We start from the raw sequence: 25,500 nt of genomic DNA on the forward strand, positions 1-25,500 counted from the left end.
TTGAGAAATAATGCAGCAGTTCTAGCAATCCTTCCACTGTTCGTAGCAATCCTGGACGTCACTTTCTGACATGTTTAGAGTCGTCGTCACAGCAGTTTGGATGTCTTTAAGGGTTCCAAAATAAGTTCCCTTGAGGTGACATTTGGATTTTTATGGACAAAAACAAATCACAGAGGCCAGATAAGGGCTGCAGAAAGGGTGTGCATGCATTGGGACAGATCTTTTTCGACAAAAATTTGAGCACGGATAGGCAGGGGGCAATGTCATGGTAAGCATCCATGAAGAGGCAACCTCGGGGTGAACATTCAAAGCTGTCTTCCTGGAATATTCAAAGACCTCATGATAAAAAGTTCGATTAACAGTGCTCCCTGGGGTACAACGCTCCCAGAGGCAGTATTGACGCTTGTCAGCATCCAGAGCTGCCTTCACATGGGAAACATTGACTTCCATTCTTAAGGACAAAGGCGGCCAGGTCACCCTTCAGCATCGTCTTCACAGCGGTCCTCAAAAGCTTTGTGCCACCTGTAGATCTGTGTCCCTGACGAGAAATCTGGCCCATACACACTGTTAACAATTGAACCATTTGGGAGAAAGAATTTTCTGACTAAGCGTTTTTATTCAACTGACAATGGGCGAAATGTGTCCTTGAGATCCATCTGCATTAATCATGCTCCTATACAGACCTGTGCATCTTTTTTGTGGAGAGCACCAAAACGTTTTATTACTCTTTGAGTACACCTTCTATGTGCCACCCTGTGGCAAATCAGCAGTTACTTTTTCAGATGGCACTACAGGAGGATCTTTGAAGGCATGTGTAAAAATTTTACCTACATTCAGTGATAAGGCCTGGAGAAGGTACTTTTGCCTGTTATCTATATAAAGCTTTGTCAAATATATAACAGCCAAGTTGTTTCATTAGAGTTCATTTGATAACTGCAATGAATTCCGTTAAACGTACAAGGCGTGTAGCCATCAGCTCTCAGAAATACTCACGAGCAATGCATGGGCTGCTCACTTTTTTATGCATGTACCATTCTTAAGAATAGTCACAGAATTTTCGATTTACTCCCAATTTTGATACACCTTGAAGGTAAGAGGTAGCTTGTGTACTTGCACAGAATGGCTTTCACACAAGTAAATGTTTGCAGAAAAATATAAGCTGCAAGCTTACATATGTATGGGCGACTAGAAATTCTAAAAGTGAAAATTAAAGCGCATCATTTAGAACCATATGAACCTAATAAAACTTGAAATAATGCTAATTGGCCTTTAATTAAGCTGTCTACAAAGAAAGCTAATAAATGTTGGTGTGCACAGAGAAACAAAAATTGTGTTATGAATTGCAAGGCACAAAAACAAAACAATATGTCCATTAACTTTAGGGGCGCAAGGGCATCGGAATTCCATCCATCCTTGCAATATATTAGAATGGGTGCCTTTCTTTTATAATTTTAGTGCTATTACTCGGTCATCGGTGTACTTCACACTCAATAAGATATGGCCACGCTTATCTAAAAACAAATAAAACAAAGAATGCAATAATTAGAAATGAGGTTTCCTTAAGTACTCATTCTTTTCATCTAATGTAATTAATAATTTGCAAGTAATTACAATAATACATGTTTTTTTCATACAGTATTTCACCTTTCTTTGCACGTGACCTTGCTTGGAAAACAAAATACTCCCTTTCCTTTAAAAAGCTACGACAAACCACCTATTCATACACTAAGACATTCACATGCAGGTCACAATAAAGAAGGCTAGAAAGGGCGCAAAACTGCGGAGGTGGCTAGTCAGCGCGTCAGATTCCAATTCTCATACCAAAACATTAAAGGTTTTAGCAGCAATATTGGCTTGGGACAAGATACTCGGTCATCAACGTGATTGTATTAAAAAGTAACCAAAGACCATACCTGGCAACCTTTAACCGCTTTTCCTGTTCTTGAAAAAAAAGGGACCTATATATAGCTAAAGATACTGTGAAATTCATGACGTGCATGTCTCTGGTCAGCAGAGAGAACTAATCCTTGAAAATTTTGAGGCACGTTTATTAACCTTAGGCGTTTTTGTCGACTTATCTAAAGCCTTCGATTCTATTGATCATAAACTTCTGGTTCATAAACTAACTTATTACGGCATCCATGGCATTGCTCTCAGCTTACTTGAATCTTACTTGAATCACAGAAAGCAATTTGTGCATGTAAATGGATTATCATCCAGTGTCCATCCTGTTCATGTAGGTGTCCCACAAGGAAGCATCTTGGACCCTCTCTTGTTCAATATTTTCGTCAATGACTTTATTAACATTGATTCTGGCACAACGTACATTATGTATGCCAATGACACCACACTTCTTTTTTCATCCAAATCTCTGGATGACCTGGTCTTACGTGCTAACAGTGTGCTCTCCAAAGTATACCAGTGGTCCCTTGAAAATGGTCTCACAATCAACTCCGCAAAAACCAAAGCCTTGCTCTTTCATCCAAGAAATATGAATATCGTGCTACCTGGAGATATTGTGCTTAACTTCAGTACTATTGAAGTTGTCCAATCAATCAAATCTCTGGGTGTGCACTTTGATCATGATATGACATGGCGCTCTCATGTAGATTTCCTCACCGGCAAACTGTCACAGGTTTTGGGTGTTGTCTATTCCTTTAGATACCTGCCGCAATCCGTGAAATTGCTGATATATAATTCACTTTTTTTCAGTCACCTAAATTACTGCTGCCTCTTATGGGGGACAACTTCAGCCACAAATATTCACAAGCTGTTTGTAATACAGAAGAAATTTCTTCGTGTCATTTGTAATAAGCCTCGTCATTTTCATTCCGCTCCTCTTTTCAGCGCGCTTAGAACCCTTAAATTGCCTGCCCTAATAAACCTGCGCTTGTTGTCAACCTACAGAAGATATGAGAAAAATATTGGCGCCCTCAGCTCTCTCGCTAATCTCACAAAACGAGAAAGCCCCTACACAGCTCGAGCTCCTGAGAATTGGTGTGTTCCTCAACTTCGGACTAATTATGGCCAGCAAATGTTATGCCACTGGCTGCCCAGTTTACTCAATGATCTCACCAGATGCAATATCGATGTGCTCACTTGTTCCGAAAAAATCTGCGTGATATGTTCCTGCAATCTTGACTGTGTACCGTTGTACTTAGTGATTTTTGCCCTTAGTGTTTTTGCTCTTCTTTCATTTTTTCTCCTTTTTTTTTGTTCCCTTAACCTTTCCCACCTGCCCTGCTGCTGCCATTGTAAACGGAACCTGGGGCCAGTCAAGCTGCTTTTCCGCAGCTTTTTCCCCCTTGTTTTTCCGCCACAACCATGTACCTCCTTGCTTGTAGAAACAAACAAATAAATAAATAAATAAATACAGTTAGGGTGCGAAATTCAAAAATGCACATTTGGCTTCCATTTGCTCTAATAAATAACTATGGTTTCTAAAGACCATTCCTCACTATAAACTGATTCCTATTTTCTCTTTAGTATCCCCTAATGAGAAGGATAGAGGGAAAATAGATTGGACTTTCTTTCAAGAAATATCAGTGCTCTATTAATGCCTTTTTGAATTTATAAATATGCCCAAGATAATAAAATTCAATGCTATTCAGATAAGTACCCACGAAAGCCTTAGAAACCTTGATATTACTGTGCTATACCGGTGACATACGGCGCATTTTTTATCGCGATCAAGCCCGATCGGGAACGAAATTCTCTACTGCGATTGGCTCCATCGCTCATCTTGCACAAAGGAGCCAATCGCGACCGAAAAATTCGATCCGCACCGGGCTTGATTGCGATCAAAAGCGCGCCATGTGACATCGGTATAAATTTAACAGCTCGTTTCGACAAAGTTAAGCCGCAATGAAGACAGCTTAAGTGGCTACAGAGAGCTAGGTCTGTCAAGAAAACGTTCTATTTTGTTATGGCAAGGCTGGCTTTGAAGTAGCAGTCAGCTTTTCAACTTCCTCGACGCACAATTTAACGCGATCCAAAACATAAAAGCCAGCTGGGCATTGCTTGCCTTAACTTTTTTGCATCGCCTTATGGCTCTGCTCGTCCGAGAGACGTGTGTTGACGTACGTTTGTACAGAGCCGACATTTGGGCGTACATATCGCTATGATCTTGTGGCTAGTCTGCGACACTCGCACACACCGATTACTCGTTGCATCATTGAAGCCGGAGTCATCTGCTAAAGTTATCCATACTGGTGTGCTTCCCGACAGTCGGTCGAGCCAACGCGTTGACGTAGTCCACGCTGGCGTCACTCCGTTGATACCGCAGCAGACGGAATCGCAAATGTTTTGTTACGAAGCTTCTGAACTGTGCTCTTCTCACCATAATGATCAATTGGGTCACTTCATTCAGGTGGTGTTGTTGGTTCATCGCTACTCACACGGCTGCTTCACATCAAGATATGCGCGGATTTCACTATACTTCTGGCAATGAAACAAGTGGACGTGCCAAACAAGTTATTGCGTGCTGCTGCTAAACAAGTATGTGCTGCTGTAGGAACGAGATGCATCGGCGCAACCTGACGCAACCATAACGCAACCACAGAGACGCAACTGCCAACAATTTTTGAGGACGGCGGGCAAGGACCTGGCCCTTATAGTAGACAGAGCCATCACAACTTCCATGCTTCCGTTGCTTCCCGTCGTTTGCATCACGTGGCTGCAGCGGCTGCAGTCATTGAGGAACATGTTGAGGAAGGCTGCACTGGCTGCAGCGCGGTAAACTTGTTTTCTCTAGGAACCTTATGCTAGAGTGACCTGCAGCGCAGGTGAAACCACCGGGAGCACTCATTGGTCCATTCTTCTATTGCGCGGCTAGCCGCTAAAGTGTGGCAAAATCGGAAAAAAATTCTTGTTGTATGAAAAAATGCTGTAGTCTGCTCTCCGGTGTGGCCGCGCATGTCAAAACTACTATCACTGTCTTATCACTGGCGTATGCATTGGTTAGTTTCAACCAGTGGACACCTCAGACGATCACTTCCGGCGATACTATCGCCACAGTTATCGCTACTATCGTCTTCGCGTGACGTAGTGCTCAACTAGCCTAATAAGCTCATCCGGTTTTGAGTTGAGTTGAGTTGAGTGGTTGTAGGCTACTGGTGAGATTAGCCTTGCAGTTGCTGCCGGCAATTGCTCCACCGTAGCGACACTTAAAATACATAAATCATATAAATCGGACACAGACCTCACAACTACACATAGTCAGTCCTAAAGGTCACCATGTGGAGGCCAAATGCGTGTCCTGTAGGTAATTTAAAGGAAGGCGAGAGACCTTCCTACACAACTGGTTTCCGCGCGAGAAAACAATGTCCTGAAGAGAACTACGAGGAACTCCTGTCTTCTTGAGGAACCCGAACAACACGCTCCTTTCCGCGTTATACAGGGTACAGCACATAAGGTAATGTTCCATGTCACCGCACACACCACACGTTGTACATAATGGAGACAACGCCAGGCCAGTCTTATACGTCCACGCAGGGGTACGAGCAGAGCCCGTGCGAATGCGGAGCAGTAAAGTGGCTTGGTTTCTTTTGAGACCCTTTATCACACATGGCTTGTGAGGTGAGCTTCACAAAGAACTGAAGTGGCTCCACAGCGCTTCTCTGAAGAGTCTCTTGTCCTATTGAGGCACTTTTCTCAATGCTTCAATTATCAGGTTGCACGATGCACTAGTGACGAGTCGAATAATGTACCAGGTCCCTTTAATTTCCCCCTCGATATCACAGCTGGAACGACTTGAGGTTTTGCACAGAAAGGGCCTAAGGAGGGCTCTTGGTGTTCCGCAGACTGCTCCTAACAATGCAGTATTTTATGAGTCTCTATCGAGACGTCTTAGCCTAGTCGCTTCACGAAGGTTACTGATGCAAATTGGCCGCCTCAACAGACAGCAGCCGGGCGAGCCCTTCTACAGCGCCTTCGAAAGAGATCTGAGTCCCGAGCGTACTTGGCACTAAATACTCTTGGTTACCTGGGTCTTTACGCTAGAGGTCGAACTAAGAGGTTGAAACCACCTTGGTCATTCGCGAGCCTCGATTGTTCGTTGACAATTCCTCACGTACGCGCTAAGCGGAGTTCTCCTTTGGCGGCAACGCGTTCGCTGGTACTGGAACATCTTGAGACTGAATATGCACGTCATCTTCAAATTTTTACTGATGGCTCTGTGGACAAGGTCAGAGGATCTAGTGCAGCTGCTTTTCACATTCTCTCTTTGAAGTATGATTGGTCTGTTCGCTTCACTGCAGTCGCGTCCTCCACAACGGCCGAAAGCGTTGCCATTGAGGCAGCTCTAAAGAAACTACGGTTTTGTACGCCTCAACCTGTTGTCATTCTTACAGATTCAAAATCTGCCTTTCAAAGGTTAGAGCACGGGTTCCCTACTGATGCCTTATGCCTTAGCTCTCTACGCTGGGTGCACAATCTCTATACCAAAGGCTTCTCCATACGTTTCCAATGGGTGCCCTCGCACATAGGTATCATAGGCAACGAGATGGCGGACAGCCTCGCCCATAGAGCGCTGTCTGGGAATCCGGTTTTGCTCAACCAGCTACTCAGCCACTAAGCGCTAAACCCGCACTGGGAGTGATAAAGCGATCGCCCGAGAATTCATCTCTCGAATTATTGTTTTCGGCGATATCACTTCACTAGACAGGAACAGACACGACCGCAGCGCTGGTACTTCCCGCGACATCGCTTTACTGGCTTTACCCTTGCGCCCCCGGTTGTGTAGGGCGGCATATGGTGCTCTGAAACTGAGTTTGATTCTAGTGACGTTGGCAGTGAAGTAGATAAATATAGAGGTTGCAATAAACTATTGAAGTTGCACAAGTATATATATATATATATATGCCTCGTGTGGTGGCTGTCGCCGTGCGATAATGGGATAATGGCGTCGCGGCTAAATGAGCCGCACTTGCTGTTGTGCGGCTACGGAAGGATAAGCAACATTGACGAGTTCTTCGAACGATGCAGCTTAGTTCGCGCTACTGGCTTGGGTGCGTCCATGTATTGGGAGAGCGAACAAATCAGCAGTGCCGTCGATCGGTCGGAAATCCGAACCTGCGAGGCACAAGAGCGTCGAGTACGACGCACGCTGTTTACACGCTACGCATTCCGATTATTGCAACACTTCGTTGTAGTGCTTGCATTTTAGGAAGCTATGTTTTAACGCCAGCTTGGCGCATCCGTTTGTACCATGCGTGGCACACATAATCTAGCACGCGTTGGCCGGGACTACAGATGTGAACGTGCCGCAGTTTGTCGGCTCAGCCTGGGCTTGATGCTAACACAAAGCGGGCCAGCCCAGTCCGAGGATGAACCAAGAACGAGCCGCCCATGGCCCGGCCTGAAATTCACAAATGTTCTCATTCGTAAATGCGATTTGCCATCGGCCGGCAGCCGTCGCTATTAATATATGTGGCATCCGGATCGGCTGTAATTTTCTCCTACAAGCCATTCACGCGTAGGACGATTTTGTGAATACTGGAACAGCGAGCGAGCTAGCGCCGTCAGATTAGGCCGCGATGACGCGCCATCGAAGTCATATGAAACAAGCTGAACTCTCCGCTTTTTGCTCGGTGCCGCTGCATGGAGTGGCTCGATCGAGTTTCGATAGGTTACACGTTTGCTAAATAAATAGAGCTGGGCGAATACCAAAGTTTTCGTATAGGAATCGAATAGTCAACCACAGACGCATGTACCGGGTGTTCCTGCGAAGACCTTTAAACACTCACACCTAGGACAGCATAGGGGAAAAAACTTCTGCTTAATAAATGAAATAAAGAAACGATAAATTAATGGAAATTAAAGTGGATCAAAAAACAACTTGCCGCAGGTGGGGAACGATCCCACAACCTCCGCATTTCGTGTGCGATGCTCTACCAGTTGAGCTACCGCGGCGCCGTTTGCCATCCACTTTCTTGGGTATTTGTGTTTCCTAGTAGAACCCTGGGAGTGTTAGCCAGCGCCACCACTCGCAGACCTTGGCGGCGGATGTGGAACATCCTTTCCTCCGCAGGCGTCACGAGAATGTCATCCTTTTGAGTGAAACCAACCGGTCAATAAACCCACACATAATACCTGAAGGCATCAATGTTGCCGGATTGGAGACCCTCGTTATGTAATAAACGAGAAGAAAGGGAGTTAACCGAGGGGCCCGATTTTTATTAGTCATATCATAAGAAGCCAACAAACATGACACCAAGGACAACATAGGGGAAATTACTTGTGCTTAATAAATGAAATAAAGAAACGATAAATTAATGGAAATGGAAGTGGATCAAAAACAACTTGCCGCAGGTGGGGAACGATCCCACAATCTTCGCGAAATGCGAAGGTTAAAAAATATTAAAAATATGAAATATTAAAAAATATTTTAAAAAATTAAAGAACAATGCTATTTACTTTAAAACTTTCGTGGCGAAAGTTGTTATGCTTCTAAATTACATCCGCTTTTCTAGGTATTTTTCCATGGAACACTTTAGTGTTTTCCCAACGTCTAAACTAGGCCAAAATAGCATTTTTAACAAATTCAGGCTTTTATTTTAGAGTCTATGCGCAGCACGTCAGCGAAAATAAAATTTTATAATATAGTACGTTTCTGGGACAGTTCTATAAAAATAATTTCAGGTTTCCTTGCGTGAGTCTTTTGTGAAATATTTCCGAAAAACGCTATAATTTGCGCATCGTAACCTCAGTGCTAAGGATAGAACAACATAAAAAAAATTGCGATACTGCTTTTAATGAAAGCACTATTCGATAGGTTACACGTTTGCTAAATAAATAGAGCTGGGCGAATACCAAAGTTCTCGTATAGGAATCGAATAGTCAACCACAGACGCATGTACCGGGTGTTCCTGCGAAGACCTTTAAACACTGACACCTAGGACATCAGGACAACATAGGGGAAAATACTTCTGCATAATAAATGAAATTAATCAATTGTTTTTAAAACGCAAAAACGCAAAGTTTGAAAGAATGTCGAAACAGTCGATTTTTGGTAATCTTTTGTTTCGCACTTGGTTTTCTACCATTTCGTGAAATTCAAATGGTCTTCACGGGCGCAAAAAGAAATGTTTCCGCTCAAAACATATTGGTAATATACTGTGCAAGTAATGGTTATATACGCGTGTTTGTTTGTGATCTTTTTGAGAGAAATTGATATTGCTCGAGCGCCACGGTTGGGACAGTTGGCGTGGAATGACCCAGATACTTTGTTTAGCAGATGGAGAAAAGTAAGTTACAAGACTTTAGCAGCGAGTCGGCTTTGCGAGCGTGCGGGCGTGCCGCACGAACCGAAGCGCAAGGCCAAGCGGGATGCTTAGCGTGTGCAGCAGGTTGCAAGCGAGCAGAATGGCAGGCTGAACGGGCACAAGCCAGTCGTCGAGCCGAAACGTGACCGTCGGGCCTTTTGCAAGCAGACACTTTATATATATATATATATATATATATATATATATATATATATATATATATATATATATATATATATATATATATATATATATATAAAACAGAGAGAGAAAGAGAGAGAGAATAAAGGGGTTACCCATGAGGCCCGCAACACAGAAATATGCAGGCAGGACACAGTGCCGTGTCCGACTGTCCACGTCATTGCATGGTTCCCACGTCCACTCCGCATTTCCGGATCTATTCTTCCCCGATGTTGATTTTTGGTTTGTTAGTTGTAAAATCGCATGCTTTTATGCTTCTCACTATTGTTAAAGTATTCTGGCACGCAGAATGTAAATCGAACCATCGTCATGCATGAGTGGAGGTCAATTCACTTGATAAAAAAAAGCGCGCCCACCAAAGTCGACGCCGCGCAAATGAAGACAAAGTCAGCGTGCATGGCATATGTAACTGAAATTGGGGCATTAAAGATGATGCAATATTGCAAAGCTGCATGATAATTTTGCATTAGTTGCATTATTTTCTGCTTTCCGTTGTCAGACCTGAATTTTTTTCGGAACCCTCTGTTTCTTTTATTAATGTTGAGCTTTTTTTCACTTCCCTTTTAATGTAATTTTTATACTTTTTTTACGTGCATGTATGTGTCGACGTTGTCTTCGTGTAGATTTTGGTTGACACGCATTTATTTATTTATTTATTTATTTATTTATTTATTTTGTAAGGGGTCAGGTGGGCCGATCTCGGAGATAATACAGTCTATGGTGCAATGCAGTTAATTTTCGGCTGTATTGACACTAATTGCGCCCGTACCTTTACTTTTACCTACTCTTCCGCGATTAGTTCTCCCTTCTGTTCTCGTTTAGGCCTACATTTTGACACATTTCGCAGCACATGTATTATTTGGAGATAATTGGCGACGTTAATGCGATTAGCATTCTTTCGTACGATTGGTGCGTAATTAGTGATGATACGTGATGTGGATTCTTATGATGGTGGAACGGACTAGACAGAGACCAAATTGCGTGATGTATTCAAGTGCAGAGTATTTATTATTGCGTGCTCAAGCTGCTTTCTTCACCTGCATTCGCCGATCAGGTGGCGGTCGGCGCACGCAGCCTTTGTGGCCAACGCATACACTTAGCAGAGCCGAGCAGAATCGATCTGTTACTTCTGGGGCACATCAGGTGAATGTGGTGATGTGTAACGCTAATCGCAATTATCGTCGACAGTCATCTTCTTCCCCTTCGAAATACGCAAGCAGCAGTGACCCAAAGTTGGCGTCAAAGAAGTTCACTGAAGAGCGGCAACATACCCAGCGGCACATACCTATACAGTGACACATACCATTAACCCAAGTTAGCTTCAAAGAGCTTCATCGCATGCGAGAAGCACATGCCCGCTGTTACATATTGAGTTACCCAAGTTGGTCCGACAGTTGGTTTCGGACCAAATTTTCTCGGCACAACAGCCCCATGCTCTACCCGTTAGACCACGGACTATTCAGTGGCCCAAGTTGCCGGGATAACGGTTAGACACACCTGCAAATGCGTGAAGTATCCTAAGAATGCTAGTCACATTAAAACCGCCAGGAGCAAAAACGAACTCAGTGCAAGCGAGCTCGCGGCAGGGTCACTAACCGCAGCCACAGCGAACCATTTGTGTCTTCCATCTCTTTATTGGAAATGATGGCTTGGTGACGCTTCTTGCAGCGTCATCAAGCCGCTTAGCTTTGATCAGGCGTTTCAATGAGTCTTTCAAGTGACATCTGAGTTACCTCAAAGTCTTCCTGCGGGATCACCGGGACCGGAAGAATCTTGCAAAAGTTCACGTGGGATTCTCTAAATGCATCGATGAGTTGAGGGCTCATCGCTCTGCGCGCCAGGATTGGCGATACTTCGTGCTCAAATGGATACTTCTGAAGGCTCATCGCAGGAAAAGCGTCAGGTTGGGTATTTCGATACTATTTGGATACTTTTGGAACAAGCCCAAATGGTACTATAAAGCACACCTATCGTGCAACCACCATCATTACCACAATTGTAAGAAAGTGTACCTCAAAAAAAGTGTAACTAAAATGGCCATTTCACCCCTAGTCCCCGTATCCAACCAACCAAAATGATCGTATGGAAAAATACAAGTTTCTCCCATACAACACAACGTATATAATTAAAAAAATGTCGGTGTTATGGAGCATATGGTGAAATATGTGAAGCAACCTATGTTTTCAAAACAACCGGCTGCAACACCTGCAGCCTCTGCCACCTTCGCATTCCAAATGGACTATGCCGATCGGAGGCCACCCTTCTTTGACGGCTATGGCTATGAGTGGCCTTTACGAAGTATTTTGCTTTTCGCATTGGAATGGCCGACAACCCTACGTACGTGCGGTGAATGTGGTCGCAAGGAGACCCTTCAACACGTTCTATGTGTCCGTCCTCATTACAGCGTACTGAGACAATCGTCCGCAACTGCACTAGCCCGCTTTGATCAAAGACCATTCTCAGAACAAACCATTTTGGAATACTGACTTTATAAGACACCCCAGTAAATGGCGAAGAACACTACTGTAGGGCAACACAGCTGCACAAACGGACGTAGCCTGAGTTGGTGTTAGTTGTGCTGCACGTGATCCTGTGCTGTGATAGTATGCAGTGACCGTGCATCCATGCTCTCCGTCTCTTATATTTCTACATCCCTCTCCCACTTTTTCCCAGTGTTTTCCAGATCCTGTTTTCCCCAAGCAGGATCTTCCATACTGGTTAACGTCACAGCCTTTCTCTTTTCATTTCTCTCTCTTTTCTGGACAAAGAGAAAATGAAACATAAAACTTGCAGATCGTTATAAAAATATTTAGTAGGTATATCAAGAACAGCGTCTGTTGAGAGCGAACCCCGAATAGCCGGAAATGATTCGCAAATGCGATCTTTGGCTGATGCTGGATCCTCACAGAGATCTCCCAAGTATACAGAAGCTTATGTGAAGACTGTTATAAGCTTTAGAGGTCCTTCCACCGGCTACCGCTGCGCGCACACCTGCTGTATGACAACCATGATAATTAATTACTGGCATTAAGGGTTTACCGCGCACACTTCATAATACCCTCACCAGTACCTCACACCTTCACGAATCAAGAGGCAGTTGTCTTGAGAAAGGCCTAAACCCACTCTCTGGCGCAACCTCATTATACCTCTACTGCATAGCTATCAAGGCCACCAGGGCTACAGCTGCGACGGCTTCCCTTATAAATCCTACTTCTTCTGAGACCTATACCCGGGAAGGTACGCGGTCGTGCAGTGCAGACAGCCTTGCTCAGCGTTCTCCCTCTCAAAGGTGTGGGACCCTGGAGGAGTGGTTGGTGGACTCCTCCTCCGACACTATACGTGCCCTTTTTAACAACATTACATCCTGGACTTGGATGTGAACTAGGCATTTGCCGACCCTTCACCCTTCGCACCCCTACCTGCGAGCACGGACATCGGTCTTTCAGGCAATAAAGTATCTTTCTCTCTCATCAGTATCACTGCTTTATCACAGTGGGTTCAGTTGGAAGCGGGTAAACTAGGCACAGAGGCTGCTTCTATCAAGCGATAAATGGTTCAGGAAAGTGTCGAAGTTATGCTCAATTTGCAGATAAACGATCTTCAACATAAGTATTCATGTCATTCCTCCTGTAAATTATTCCGCCGTTCTGTCGCCGTTATGCAAATCCCATGCAGCAATCGAGAAAGTACGGGTTGACATGCGGTGAAGGTATTGTGATAAGACAATTAAGTAATGCAATTATTATTAGTAATCGTAATTATTTGTTAATCGTAATTTCGTAATCATGAAATGTAATTTACTTACGGTCAGCAGTATGTACAAGTTAATCGCCAAGCTGCGAGATCGGAGTAAGGTTACTGCGCGTACGGAACTAATAGGAAAATCGGCATCTCAGAAAGCAGTCAAATCTTCACCATGTTATATTCGCCCTCCTCCTTCTCCTCACTCGGCTTGTTTGCATAATGGGAATAATAATCGATTTGGCCACTGGTGCCGGGAATCGAACCCACAGTCACGCCCCCAGTGTTTTCCTTAGCAGTATAGTATATATACAGTACTCCGTATACACCCGTTGAACGACTGCGGCGATTTTGTTTTGGTAATGAATGCCTACAGACATGCTGGTCGGAAAACTCGGGAGGGGGTCGGCAAATGCAAATGACTGCCATTCCTTTCTCCTTTCATTTTAGGAACACCCACTGTCATCACGAAATGACAGGTTTGCAGCTTTACCCAGCTTTTGTAAAAGCGACCTTCTATGTTAGAGATGCGCCGTCCACACTTATAGTTCCGAAGCTGCGATTATAAACGTCAAGGAGAGCCATGAAGAAGGCCCTGCTACCAATTTACTAAAGAAATTGGGCCCGCGCAAGGCTTCGATACTTCAGAGGGTTCGAGGTTCAGAGCCAGGCGAACTTATCCTTAACCCACGTGTGAAGGGGCACAATAAAAATAAATCACTCTTTCAAAAGTACCCCTGCATTTCTTCGGTGGAGATTGCAGCTCAGAGGAGAAAATGAAGGCTAAAATTACCATAAATTTCGCGCGTATCTTGCGGCGTCTATCGTGGTTTGATTACGACACAGCTTTTACAGTATCTTCCCTTACCGCCAGTGTAAGGTAGCAAACCGGAGGCTCGTGTGGTTGACCTTCCGGCCTTCGCTCTTTCTCTCTCTCTCGCTTATCTCGATAACACTTCACAAAGAACCCGCGAAGGTTACAAGGCTCTTCCTAATCAATCTTTTTCTCTCTCTGTTTCCAGAATGCATTCTGTTACCTTTTATTTACAACATTCGGTTTAGCCTAACCTATACACTGCTAAGATATATATGGCGTCACGCGGAGCTGGTGCGTGGATTTGAATATACTTCAGCTCATAGGCGCTGACTACGGTGGGCTCCGGGGCCCGAGCCCGTCGGCCCCGGAGTTTTCAGGGGGGGGGGCGGCCCAGCCCCCCTTGCCCCCTCCCCCGACACACCTAAAGTGCCATTACCAGAGTTTTGTCACCCACATCATTTGCGGTTTCTTTTGACTTTCCTCGACCTGTTCATTTGAAATTTTACCGAGGCTAATAGCTTACTGCATCATTGTTGGAGCGGACGTGCACGGCTTTTAATTAACTGTTTCGCTTTATTTCTGCAAATCCTGACAATAGGAGGACACGCGCATTAAAAGAACTAGCCGCGGCTGTCTCATCCGTATTTTCTCACTTCTAAAATTGTTTTCAATTTATACTGTAAACAGCATGCACACACACAATATATTTAAATATACACACAGGAAAAAGCTTATTATATTTTTGAAAGATATGGAGGTAGCTAATTAAAACTTATTTCTAAAGGTATGGATAGCCTATAACTAGAATGAATATGTTGCTGTATGTTCACCACGCTTCAAACTGCTTTGCGTGATTTTTTGACCATGAAAAAAACCCAGACTTCAGTGACGTCTTGAGCAGTCTTTTAACAATAGTGTCTGAAATGCACGTAAATGTTGTGTGCCTCAGTATTGCTTCTCTTTCCAGTAAGCGATGCTAACGACTCATGGAAAAAACATTTCTAATAATTGACAATATTTATTAGGGATGGAAACATTGTCAGTAGCAGGCAAAGGTCATAAATATATACAGGGGGTCGCAATTAACTATCATGCACCAAGATTTAAAGAAAGAGCAATGCGTTACTCGAAAAAACCTGCTGAATGTTGTTTACATTACAGTGGAGTAGTTGCCAGTAATTTTTTTCGTTACTGAGATTTAATTGGGTAATTGTAATTACCTAACACGAGACATACTATCTTAATTGTCAAAGTGTCAATGAATCATCTGAAGGCACAGCCAAGGGACATCTAACTACGGTATCTTCAGCAACGTACTAACTGCATAATTTTATTTTTCGGCTGATAAATAAACCCCACGAAATATGGAGAATACCCCGTGACTGCTCTCCCACCCGGATCAAAAAGCAGCACCCTCGACCAAGCTCCCTTTGAGTTAGCCAGAACGAAATGAAGGATATGAAGAAAAACACAGTGATCGAGCTACTTTCTTATGTGCCGAGCCCCGGCTGAAGTAACACGTCGCGTTTGGTGTTACTTGTGAACAAGCTGTGATAGCTGTTGTCTTAGCGCAGATAAAGTGCACGGATATTTTTTTCCACAGTACCTATCACCACAAAACCAAACTGACAACGTTAGTCCAAATGTTTAAAGGCGCGTTTCGTTTCGTCCCAGTCGCTATGTTTTTCCCTAATGAATAGAAGGTAAACATGATCCTTGCCTTGGGATCTGCAAATGGCAACAAGAGGAAGGCTGCAAATGTATGTATCAGTCATGGAAATGTGGCGGTACACCAAACGCATCGACTATCCTCAGAAATTATGAAAACCAGAGACAAACCGGCAGCTTTAAGAAACAGTGGCGGAGGACTCCATCTTTGAGTCCTAGCGTATACGCACGGATGTTCTACCATTTATGGCCTCAAACCCTCATGCTGGCGTGCGGGACATAGCCCAGGTACCAATTTCCAAGTCGTCAGTTTGGAGAATTCTAAATGACGGCCTTTCACCCGTACTACCTTAACCAGCGCCAATGCCCGATTGGAAGATAGGGACCCTGTAGAATCGGCTTGATTTCTCTAATTAGGCCCTTAGAAAATCCAATGAGCCACCGGACTTTTTGAGCAGCATCATGCGCACAGATGAAGCCACGTTTCGCAGAAATGCCTGAGTAAATTTGCATAATGCACACTATTGGAGGGACTCCTATGTATACTGGGTAAAGCACAATCGGCACCAGTACCAGTAATCGTTCAATGTGTGGTTCGGAATTTACGCCGGTGCTATAATGAGTCCCATCTTCTTCGATCACACACTGACTGGACGGTGTTACTGAACGAAATCTTTGAAGGAGTAGTGGATGAGTTTCTCAGCGAATTCCCGCTGTAACGTCTTCCACTTGTGTGGTATCATCAAGATGGGGCGCCAGCACACAGCAGCAGCCGGGCACAAAGCTGGCGGATGCGACTTTTCATGGGCAATACATTGGAAGGCACGGGCCTGTAAATTGGCCGGCTAGGTCACCTGATCTCTCTCCGCTCGATTTCTTTGGGGTTATGTGAAAGATCGTGCTTACATGATCGAGACTGACATCACATTAATTCAAGGCAAGGATAACGGATGCCTGCCGACGAATTCCGGCGTCGGTCATCAAGAAATGCTGTAATGCAGTGATTTGGGCTTGTTGGTATGACATCGTGTGGCTTATAGCGCGTGAAAAGACAAGGACGAAAGGAAGACGTGCTGCAAAAAGCGCCTGTGTGTGTCACGTCTTCCTTTCGTCCTTGTCTTTTCACGCGCTATAAGCCTCACGAGGTCATCAAGAAAGCCACTAAAGATGTGATAAAACGGACACAGTACCGCGTAGCTGCAAAAGGAGACCTATTCGAACACGTCCTCTAGGCTGCTGTTCAACGGAGCTTATGAATGCATAGATAACAAGGGCACAATGAAATCTGATGGTTTTTCTTGCTTTTTTGTATGCAGACATCCTGATTGCCGATACGGCTCATTTAGAAGTGGTATATTTATTTTCTTGACCACCTTTTCTCTACATGTTGGTCACTTCCCGGTCTGTTTATTTCGCTTTTATTTTTTGGCACGAACCTGTTTTTGCAGTACGTATACACTTTTATGAAAAATAAAACGGTCACTTTAATGTGGCTTTGGTCCGAAGCAAGTTTCTGGCGAGAAATATAGCTTCGCGCGCACTCTTTCGATGCGGCGCGAGCAATGCCCGGATTTTGAAACATTCTATGCCTATTATATTGCTTTTCGAGTTTCGTGCGTAGTCAGAGAGGCGCTTCGGCAGCGTTATGCAGGGGCTTTTGTTATCAGTGTTACCAGTCGGCCTTGAGAGACGGATAATAAGTGTGACGTAGAAATGAGAGGAAGGAATAGTTGCGAAGCCGCGAAACCTGCTGTTGGTGCTCCTTCGGTACTATTATTAAGGTGATGCGTCCCTCTTTGGGTTTGCCGCAGGCAATGCAGTTGCTTTCAATCAGCTTATTTGAGGGCGCTGCTTTATGATTTGGGTAGGAGCGCACTCGCGTGTTTTCGTACTTCGTGAGGTTTCTTTGCCAGTCGGAAAAATTTGTACGCAATTAATACGTCGCTGAAAACACCGCATTTAGATGTCATTCTGCGACGCCTAAAATGCCTCATTGATACATTGAAAAGTAGAACAGCACTTATCGAGTTAGACACTTAATTGCAATTACTGAATTAAATCTCAATAACGAAAGAATTAGTGGCGGCTACAAGACTGTACTGGAAACAATAAGCACTAGGTTTACTTCGAGTAACGCAACTGCTCTTTCTTTAAGTCTTGGTGCATGATAATCAGGGAACACTGCATGTATAATTCACTCAGTAAACGAAATGAGGCTAAGCCGGATTTACTCGAAATCACAATCAACAGCAGCCATGCGCAGCAGCGCTTATACTGGGACTCAGAAAAAAGAGATAGAGAGAGAGGGGGGGCTACAATTTCGCCATAAAGGCGAAGCACTATTAGTGATAGCCAAGTATGCCACAATATATATATATATATATATATATATATATATATATATATATATATATATATATATATATATATATATATACATATTCAACGGCGCCGCGGTAGCTCAATTGGTAGAGCATCGCACATGCGGCAAGTTGTTTTTTCATCCACTTTAATTTCCATTAATTTCCCCTATGTTGTCCTTGGTGTCAGTGTTTGTTGGCTTCTTATGATATGACTATATATATATATATATATATATATATATATATATATGTATATATATATATATATATATATATATATATATATATATATATATATATATATATATACATGGCGTAAGGAAAGCTGGTTGGGCCCCCCCCCCCCCCCCCCCCCCGAAAATATGAAAACTCTCCGCCTATCCTTTCAGCTTTGTAAGTCGCTAAGGCCCCTGTGTTGTTTAATTTTTTTTCCTCTCTGTTTGGCTAGCTCCAAATTCTGAACAATGTGATTGCCAAATCTAGCCTAACGATACTTACTTTTGTGGAGTGTCCTTTTAGCGCAGACTGACGTGGAGTCGAGGCGAACCATGTGCCTTTGTTTTTTTTTTTTTTCGACTTCTCGTGAAGAGCTGCTTCAGAGTAAATATCAAAGTGCGTTTGCTAGACTGCAGTTTATGAACGGTCCGTGTTTCAACGTATTCTGGACACTCGATCAAGACGCACAAGGTTTTTAACCGAGGATCGCGCTGTAGTCGTTCGACTTTGGGCCCCTCGCCTGTAAGCCATTAACAACCAACTATGTATCTTGAAAGAATAATAAACTGAAACTGAAAGGTTTTGATTCAGCGGCCGCAACCGTGCTAAGTATTAACGGTAACGTCCCATGCCCAATCTTTTTTTTTTTTGTATGTGTGTCTGTGGTTGTAAGATTGCAACGCGTATTGCAACCACAGCCGCTATAGATCAAGACGCACAAATCGTTTTGATTGAGCCGTAGGGATTTGCGACATTGCTTTCCCGCGTAAACTGAACTGAACAGTATTTCTAAAGATGATAAAGTCATTTTCGAGGCCACCGTCGGCTTTTACGAGGCCGATGCGTGCTTAATTTTTTCTTTTTCAGAACGCTTTATTATCTTTAATAAATTGAGTGCCTGCTACCTTTTATATATAGCTAAAGTTTTCGTGTGCTAAGATTACAAATTCTGCGATTGCTTAGCAAATTCATCAACATTAGATTATTGTTGAAAGCAGCTTTGCATGCGAATTCATATGTGCCCTTTATGGGCATATATTGACGATACGTAGCGGAATATCTGCATTTCATCTGAATAATGATTAATGCACAGCCGAAGATCAAGTTGGGTTATTTGGCAAATATCTGAACTGGACACGAACGCAAATGGCCGTATGTCCTTTCTATCTTAAGCTACATTTGCATCGCTTACACGGCATTTTTGTCCGCGTCTACGTGTATATAGTTTTTCTTCTCAGAAGGTGTCACAACTTATTTTGGCCAATTAATTTGACCACGTCTCTTTCAGAAACTAGCGTTCGTGTTGCGCATGCCGGCAAGAGCGGAAAAGTGAATTTTGAGGCGTGATATCAGCTTTGCAGTTCATATCGCGAATGTGAGAGCTAGATTGTCATTTAGCATTGTGGTAGCAATATACCGTTACCGCAATCGTTCTTCGACACCCACGAGCTTTTGCTCATGCTATAGCTAAGTCGCACCAGATGCAATCGCGGCGCGACTTATATAGCTGGCACGCGCAAAACTGGCAAGTGACTTATATATGGTGGCGGTATGTTAAAATTTTCTGTCAACGTTGCGGAAGCTGTATGTACGCGACATACTTCCAAATTATTCGATAAAGTCCAACCTCTGCGTAAAGTAACGAAAACCAGAAGTCTGGCACCTACCCAGGCGGCACTTGCTGGTCAGGATTTGGTCGCCTTGAGGGCGCTTCCCCGCTGCAACGACGTATACAAGTCGGTATGCTTTCAGCGTCTCTTGCCTTTTGCCGTGTGTGGAGCCGACGAGACCGAGACTCAAGATCGGATCGAGAGCGCAGTGCGAACTGACGCCGATTTAGCGCGATGCTTGCGATGTCATTCAGCGTCCGAGTCGGTCGGCACTCCTCACGCGTGTCGCCGGCGATAGCTGACTGCAGTCCGCGAACCGTGGATTTCTAGGCACCGAATGTTCTACCTTTCCTTTCTTTCTTTTTTTGGACGCCAGCCCAAGGTCGCGCGTGCGAGCCTTGCGTGAAGCCCAAATCGACTCGGCCAGTCGCCGTCAAGAGTGTAATTATGCGCAGGGCGGAAGTCGGTTCGAGCGGTAGTTTGCGCGAGGGAACGCGAAAGGGCGGTCCGGCACGGTATCGTCGGCCCACCTGCGCCGATCGTTCGTCTGCTCTTGGGCGAACGACGAGAAAGAGATTCGAAGAGCTCGTTCGGACGCGCGATCGAAGTCCTCCCACTGCTGCAGCGACGTGTACTTGCGGCCGAGTTACAAGCGAGATAAATTGTTCTCTTCATACGAAGAACAAACAACGCTGGCAGGGAATCGTATCAAAGGAAAAGTGGGGAGGGGTTGGCAGTGGAGAAAAGCAACGACAGTTCTGTTACTATGACAATAGGCCTCGTAGAGTACAAAACAAGGACAGGTACAGTTGAACTGACGATCATCAGTATCAGATCAAGAGAGATCGCGCACGCCAAAAGATCTGGCCATGAGATCAATCTCAACATATTTAGGCCGAGAAATGGGACAGAGCACAAACACACATAGAAAAAAAACCTCCTGGATAGGGCAGTTCCATTTAGAAAACTGTTAAAGGCTACTGTGCAAAAGAAAGCCTAGAACAGGCTTTACCGTTGAAATAAGCCGTTTCTGTAAATACCGAACCTCGGTTTATACTCAAAGGAAATGTCTTAGGTTGTAGAGTACAAACCGGAATGAGGAGGGGAGGCGGGGGCGTGTATTTATAGAAATGACTAATTAAAACTGTAACGCCGAGTTAGGAAACTTGATAACCTTGTACCATTATTGTTATTTCTTGTCTTGAGGGATGGTATTTCATTGCAATGCTTTGCTCGGAACGTCTCGGCTAGTGTTCGGAGATTGCAGGAAGAGTCGGTGTTTCTCATGGGATTCCCTCCCCAGCTGTCAACAACCTTGAGACTTGCTGTTGATGACCAGCAGAATGCCTCCACCACCATTCGAAATATTCTTGACCCTGGAGCAGCCGCTGATGACTTCAAATTCAAATGCACCCAAGAGACCGAGGAAATCTGCCCAGTGCAACGAATCTTTTTGAGGTTACCTTAGAGGAGTTGCTAAGACTGACATTTCAAAAAATCAAGAAATACTAGAGGCTCATTCAAGTTGCTGTTGGTTTCATCGCAACATGCAATTGGTTTCATCCGCTCAAAAAGAAATCTTAGTTTATAATAGCTATGACACCCTAGATAGCCTCGCCTAACACTGTTCGCCTCCAGTCGTAATCAAGCATTCATGCAAACCGCATTTCCTCAATTCTAACGCACACTTAAATGACATACGGGTTGAAATCATGTACGAAACCAAAACTGCATTAGGTGGTGTCCAAATCCCCCCCCCCCCCTCCCCCATGATTAGAACTTGAACCGGAAGCGTAACCGACGATGATATGCTCTAGGCAGTTGGTTTGGGCGCCCCGAACAGCGACCAATAAGTGATGGCTGGTGATGTGCTGTACATAGCTCATACGCAATAAATGTTCTTTTTCTGAGTGAGAAGAAATAGCTATTTTGTTTTCATATCATTTAAATGTGGTTAGGGAACAATGCAGGGTACTGCCTTTTGCACTTTTTCAGGCATGAATATTGTGGTGAGCCGGACAACAGAGGCCGTGTTAAAATAGAGTAAATACAGCAGTTATCGTCCTGACTTGCTCTCTTCGGTGCTTGCAGAAAACTTATGCCAGAAAGAGCTTCAGCAAAGTTCGCTAATAAGGCAAAAAAAGTGATTTAACATTCTAATAAGCATTTTATGCTTACCTGCGGGCATTTCGGCCGCAATCGTAGCACTTCGATTTCGACTTTATTGTGTCGTTGCCAGTAATGAAAAGCAGTATTTTACCGAAAAGGAATTGAAAAAGAATCACTCGAAGTTAACAAGGCACAAAAGCAAATGTGTAGTCTTATAACAAAAGCATTGGAGAAGTTTTGACGCCTGTATTTGCTGGTCGCCGTATTGATGCACTTACCTTTTTTATCGTGTACCACGACCTTCGCAAGGTGTTTATAGCACATAGCTACAAAGAAATACTATTCCAAAGTTAGTCATTATAAGTGAGCCCAAGTTTCGAGATATGTGCAATTATTTTCACGAAATTTTCTTGGTACCTGTGCTGACCTATGGTTCCAAAGCAACAGTAATAATGGCCGCAAAGGACGTCTCAGTAGATGCCATGCGTTGCATGGGAACGGACACGCAGCACTGTATATGTCTGCAGAAATACCAGTGCACGTGCCATTTTGCGTTTATCTCCCAGCGAAAATTGGGTCATCACCAGCCTCGAGTCTTACCTGTGAGCGAAGTTCACGTCCATGCAAATCACACAGAAAAGGGATACCTAAGCTCCTCCCGCTACGCAAACACGGCACAAAAAGGAACGTCCATTGAAAAAAAAAAATATACTGTCAAGTCGATCTAAGCGTGACAAGGTGCATCCAGAAGGAGGACCAGTAAGGACGCACCTTGCAGCTCTAACGTAACGCGTACAAGTGGAAGCGTCGGGCCGGGCATACAAAACATAGAATACGCAAACGAGCGCTGGAACACACCCTGTGCCGATTTGCCCATGTGGAATTGTTAGATAAAACTCACAACTTCATGTGCAATGCAAACTACATTTAATAAAATGCAAATCGCAATATTTATGCCAGGCGAGCGCCAACAACGTAAGCGTTCTGTTGCACGGTGAACGTGTAAGACTGGGAACGACATATGTAGTTGGATCGGATGTTTAGCGTAGCCTTACCGCCATACCTATACCACTTCATCAATATGCCAACTGCCCGTTTAGCGCTCTACTGCGGCGCGTATGCGCATCTGTCACAATAAAGGTAATAATATTGCTTTAACGCATATCCTAACAAGAAAGTTAGAATATATGCATCCAGCAGGAATAGAAGCAGAACGAAGCCATAGTATACTACTACTACTACTACTAATACTATGACACCACTTTATTATTATTATTATTATTATTATTATTATTATTATTATTATTATTATTATTATTATTATTATTATTATTATTATTATTATTATTATTATTATTCATTTACATGCAAGACAGCTGAGTTTCGTTTCCCTTAGCACCTGGGCAAAGCCACACTCTCTCGGGAGTACGAAGTTACTGACCTTGTAATCATTTTTCATTCCAAGCTCACCTTCTCGCCACACATAAAAAGTATCACTAAGCGTGGCCTGCGCACCCTGGACACAGCAAGTTGAATGTCGAGGGAGTTCACAAATACAGGTGTATTTCTTAAGCTGCACATGTCTCTCTGCCGACATCCGCTGGAACATGCCGCTGTCGTTTGGAACAGTACTTGCCGATCTAACAAAGATCAAGTAGGCAGAATCCAGAAAAAAAAAACATTTGTCTATACAGCGATATCGGTGCTCCAGGAAGGTCATCCGTGAACAACAGCCTCGTCCGGAGTCCTCGCTCGGTCTAGAACACCTGGACTGCAGACGGACCAAAAGCTGTCTTAACTTTACTGTTCACTCTTGTAAAGGTCTCACTGGTTGTACAGATATATTGTATAACGTTAGTATAAGAATTCCGCGAAAAATAACACGGTTGTCTAGACCTTTTTCGTGTATCTACTTCTGGCGTCTGACAGAATCTTTTGACCAAGATTCTGCGGGCCTGCAACGAACACTCACACAAAATTGACATATTTCACAAAAAATTTGTTCACTTAGAACTCGAATCCATTTCATAACCTATTTCCAGAAATGTCAAGAGAGAGAGGGGGGTGGGGGGGGTGAAAGGCAGGCAAGTTAACCAGATGCGAGTTTCCGGTTTGCTACCTTGCACTGGAGTGGGGGAAGTAGGGCAAAGAGAGAGAGAGAGAAAAAAACGAGGTAACAGGAAGGGCATTCCAATTCCAGGCGTTCACACGGGCTAGTGGGTCTCAAGAAGTGTTGTAGCACTTGCACGGCGTTCTGATTCGATATAAAGTCCCATCGATGTTCTAGAATTATTTTTTCCAGCAGAGGCCGGATGATCAGCCTCTACTGGAAGAAAGGATTCTAGAACTAGTTGAGCACGACGGAAAGCGATTGTCTCTGCACGCTGTACTACGGGCACTAGATCAAAACATGACGGATTGTTTCCTCTTCGCCGCAATGGCCACAGGCTGCGGTGTCGGCCATCCCTATGCGGGACGCGTAGGCATTGGTAAATGCGACGCCCAACCATAGCCTACGAAAAACGGTCACGTCTTTTCGGGGAAGCATTGGTGCAATGCTTCCCCGTATAATGCGACATGCATGAAATCTGGTTCATTCCACTCCAATGATGTGTATTGGAGTGCAAGTATGCGGAGCATCGTTGCAGCATCTGTCATAGACAGCGAGATTTATAGGCGGCTGTATTCCACATGAGCTAAATCAGCAGCTTGATCGGCAGTTTCATTGCCGATAATACCACAGTGACTTGGCGGCCACTGAAAATGATATCGTGCCCTTTCTCAGTGACGTGGTGCATGGTCTCTGTATTTTCAAACACATGCAACTGTTCATGCGGACCCTACCGTAAGGCTGACAGTAAACACTGGAGTGCCATCTTCGAGTAGCAGAAAATGGACCATTTGCGTGTCGGTTCGATAAAGTGTAATGCAACGCGGAGTCCTGCTAGTTCTGTTGTCGTCAACGTTGTCAAGTAAGTTCTTAACTCGATCTGTTGGATTTTACTGGAACGACAACAACTGCGGTATCGAGCTGTTCGACAGGACGGAGGCGTCAGCGCATATGTGTGTGTAATTCCGGTAGTTCTCATATAAAAGGAGTAAGGTGACCTGTTTAAACGCCGGCAATGACATATCTGCTCTTTCTGAACTCAAGGTATTATCAGATTGATCTTTGGCTGAATGAGGAACCAAGGGGGAGCCCAAGATCTTGTGGCAGGTGTGAAGCAAGACGATATAGACTGATGATGCGTGCATATCGTTAGGCAGAACGAGGCACGTGGTCTCTCCGCAGGTAGAGCTGCTAGATTGCATAAATGTCAATGTTATTTTTTGCATATTATATGTTATATATTAAGTTAGGTTATGGGGGCTATGTTATATATATAACGAACCTATTTCTTACACCCTGTCAAATGTGGTGGACGCTTGACCGGCTGTGTATGTAGCATATTATACCAATTCTCACGTGCGCCACTACAAATACCAGCAGGTGCTTCCTGGGCACAGTAATA

General features: G+C 44.1%; 1 protein-coding gene across 1 annotated transcript in view; it reads right to left on the reverse strand.

The window, feature by feature from the left end:
* The window catches only part of LOC126547093 (aldo-keto reductase family 1 member B1-like), a 57,621-nt gene extending 37,465 nt beyond the window's left edge, over positions 1-20,156 (reverse strand). Inside the window, exon 1 of the mRNA XM_050194955.3 lies at positions 19,937-20,156. The gene's annotated coding sequence lies outside the window, so the exon portion shown is untranslated. The remainder of the gene's footprint in view (positions 1-19,936) is intronic.
* Positions 20,157-25,500: the final 5,344 nt, after the last annotated feature.

This window comes from Dermacentor andersoni, chromosome 1 (genome assembly GCF_023375885.2).
Source record: "Dermacentor andersoni chromosome 1, qqDerAnde1_hic_scaffold, whole genome shotgun sequence".
NCBI lineage: Eukaryota > Metazoa > Arthropoda > Arachnida > Ixodida > Ixodidae > Dermacentor > Dermacentor andersoni.